Source organism: Vigna unguiculata, chromosome 3 (assembly GCF_037176805.1).
Source record: "Vigna unguiculata cultivar grain cowpea cultivar isolate G323 ecotype 2 chromosome 3, ASM3717680v1, whole genome shotgun sequence".
Classification (NCBI taxonomy): Eukaryota; Viridiplantae; Streptophyta; class Magnoliopsida; order Fabales; family Fabaceae; genus Vigna; species Vigna unguiculata.
In genome coordinates, this window is record NC_140794.1 from 60293428 (window position 1) to 60297209 (window position 3782).

The 3782-nt window shown below is 31.9% G+C and overlaps 1 long non-coding RNA gene across 1 annotated transcript; it reads right to left on the reverse strand.

Moving 5' to 3' along the window:
* Nucleotides 1-1491: 1491 nt before the first annotated feature.
* Nucleotides 1492-3347, reverse strand: LOC114176406 (uncharacterized). Its single transcript, XR_003603000.2, has 3 exons — nt 3219-3347; nt 3034-3117; nt 1492-1718 (listed from the first exon to the last, which is right to left on the reverse strand). It is a non-coding gene; the product is annotated as an uncharacterized LOC114176406 (long non-coding RNA).
* Nucleotides 3348-3782: the final 435 nt, after the last annotated feature.

A 3782-nucleotide genomic window follows, 5' to 3' on the forward strand; every position in this document is an offset into this window, starting at 1 on the left:
GTGGGGACTTACGTGGAGCTCCTTCTTACTAGGTACCCTAGGGTTGTGGGGACATTAATGTAACCATAAAACCCACCAATTAAACACATAATTAAAGAGCTATTGTTTTGAACTAATGTGTAAGTGACATATGTTTAACATATTTCAATAGATTAATTTTACATACATTTGTGACATTTATGATGTGACATTTATGAATAGGGTATTTTGATTATATATATATATATATATATATATATATATATATATATATATATATTGTTAATCAGTACTCTAAAATACTCTAAAGACACTGATTAAGATAATTAATTTGTAGTGAATCTTATAAAAGATACATAAATAAACATAATATTAAATTAAATCTGACTTAATCATTATTAATATAATTTTATTTTATTTAAATATTCATAATTATTATGTATGTGTATTTTATATTTTATTTAATGTTTAAATATAAAAGTTAAAAAATAATTAAATAATAAAATAATTATATTTTAATGTTGTTAATATATAAAAAAATTATAAGAAAAAAACAACTATGTAAAATATTTTAATAAAGATTTTAAAAATTTTAAAGTCATTTTTTTATATTAATATGTTGTCTAAAATTTAAAAAAAATATTTTTATCTTTATAAATTTTGTTATATATATTTATGCTATCTTAATTAATATATTTAATTATTTTTTTAATATAAAAGTAAGAAATGGACGTAAATTAATTATCCTTGAGTGGTTAGGATTCTCCTTGAATAATATAGTATGTGTGGTTGTGAAGAGACATGATTTGTTTATAACAGAAGGGAGAATTAAATTTGAGGTGGGTTTTTCTAGCAACAAGATTCATGGTCAGTGCAAGAAATATAAGCTTAATTTAAGTTTGAATGAGTGAAATCGTGTCAAGGCTTTATGGTTCACATTATTAGATGAGACAAGCAAAAACATGTTTAAGATAATTATTTCTTATATAATACAATTATAGTATTAATTTTTTAAAATTAATGTATAATACAGATAGAATATTAATTTTTTAAATATGATAAAATTACTAATATTATTGTTATTATCTTTGAAAATAAATTGAAATAAAACTAATAATTAAAGTATTGGTTATAAAATAAAAAATAATAAATAAACACTTTTTGGAATTTTATTTTATTTTTAAAAAGTTAAACACCTTTTAACAGTTTTAAATCTTCAATAACTGTTAAATAATAATAAAATATAATATATTTTTCTAATAACTTTTAATTATTAAAATATTATAAAATATCATAAAATAAAAAAAAATAAGAGTAAATTTTCTATTAGTTTTCGATCGTTAATTATTTTGTTTTTCTTTTTCAACAACAATATTAGCGGTTAGGTTTTTTTCTTTCCTATGTGTGACATCCCATTTAAATAGAATAATCTACTAAATAAAACATCATCGCATAATTTATGGAATAGAAGAGTTATCAGATGAAACAGTATACATAAGGATTTACCAGTCATCCAAGAAGTACTTAAAGAAAATGAGGCATATCTATCACACATGCCTCTAACAAAACATGCACCACAGGGGTTCAGCAGTACACAAAACAAAACCTCTAGAGCTAGGAAAAACAATAGGCACTGATGCCATAAAAATGCTCCCCAAGAGCCAGAGGTGACAGGACCCTCTACGCTGCACCACTGTTACCATCAGGTCCACCTTCAACGTGCTTCCCATCTGCTCCCACTAACAGGGTGATCATCGCAAAGAGAAAAAGAAACAAGAACATAAACAAAATAAAAGGGTAAGCTAGAGTGAAAATATTCTTTAACAATTTATAAAGCATATACAAGGCAAAGCAAAGCAAACTATTAACATGTAACTAGGAAACACTATGAATCATGTGAGGACATCAAATGCAGTTACTATGACTCGATATCCGGATCATACACTTGATATAGAATTCTAAAGGAAGTATGCGCCTGTGTTGGTTTCTAAACTCTGCAAAGTCTAGATGCAGGGGGTTATCACCCAACCACACACAGGATTAATCCTCTATTGTCTCGGGCCCAAACTGTCCCAAGACAAGGACCTCCTGCCACTCTCACCACATAACCCATTCTGCTCTACGTGAGCGTGAATGCTTATTAGAGTTCAGGATACCCTCCTTTATCTAGACATCTCCTATATCAAGGTATACAATAGAGGATTAACCTTGTGTGTGGTTGGGTGATAACCCCTGCGTCTAGACTCTGCAGAGTTTAGAAACCAGCACAGGCGCATACTTCCTTTAGAATTCTATATCAAGTGTATGATCCGGATATCGAGTCATAGTAACTGCATTTGATGGTCCTATATCAAGGCATACATATCACTAGGGGTTTCCCATGAAACTCCCTCACCAATACATTTCACATGCCTATCCATCACCCAATTCTCATGAAATTTCACCAGCAAGCATATCATGTTTCACATTACATACTTATCACATGCATCCCAATGTTCGATCAAATGAAATCATAGCTTATTACACAACAACACTTTCATTCCAGTCCCATTCAAGCATACATACTAAGCATGGCCACATACTATGAGCAAAGAAAATAATTAACACAGTATGGAGTCACATCAGCCAACACAACAACCCCTGTCACGAATTCTTGCCCAAACTGAAGGTTCTCGCCCAGGCGTAAGGGTTACTCTCGCTCAGGCGACCCCTTCTCGCCTAGGCGAGAGTTCAACAATGGCCACTATAGGATTTCATGCGAGTTCTCGCTCAGGCGACAGCGTCTCGCTCAAAAATAACACAGGTCGTCTAAGCGGCAACTCGAGATGAAATCCAGGGCGAGACCCTGCTACTCTCGCTTAGGCGAGAGTCATTCGCTTGGGCGAGATTAACAGGTTTCTCACCTGTTGGCACATGCACATCTCGCTCAACCAAACATAAACACGCACAAATCATTTCCATACACTCAACAACAACATTCAAGCCTTACCGGCACAATACAGTCCAGAAATAAGCAAAAATACTAAAAAGAAACAAAACCTTAGCTTCCCTTACCTTTTTGGACGCTAAAAGAAACAAGCCCACAACTAAGGAGGACTACAGCTTCAGGAACTACAGTAGCGAGTTGCAGCACAAAAACTGGGACAACACATGGCATAAAGTTAAACCCTACGCCAACCCATGTATCCAAACAGTGAGGAATAAGAGGGAAATGCTAGGAGACCCTAAAAGTTACTTACTTGAAAACGAAAGGATTCCAGCTAGCTCAAGGAGAAAGTCCAGTGTGCCCTTGCAGAGTTCTCAAGTCTCAGCAGAGAGAGATGGAAGAGGAACTGATTTTTCTGAAAAGGTGAAAAGTGAGAGTGTGAGAGCTAGGCAGGGGTTGGGGTCCTTTCCATGGACTGGCCTTGGGCCTGCGAAAAGGCCAGACCCAAACTCGTAAGAGCTGAAAAGAAATGGAGCTTAAACTATGTACACTTTTAACCATTATTCTAATTATCAATTTTTTTCTTTGAGAATTTTTAATTATTATATAATTTTAACATTCACAAATATTAATTTTTTTAGCATAACTCCCGTATACAAAAGTATTATTATAATAATTTTATTATGTATATAGGAGTGAGTTAATAATTAAAAACAATTAACAAACCATCCCATATCATATAAATCACATGCATATTTTCATTCTAAACAATATTAAAAAAAATTACTTATGAATTACTTATATTCAAGATTACATAAATCATCACTTGTATCTCAATGATTCAAAACAATTTTGTCACATTGAACATCTATCGAAA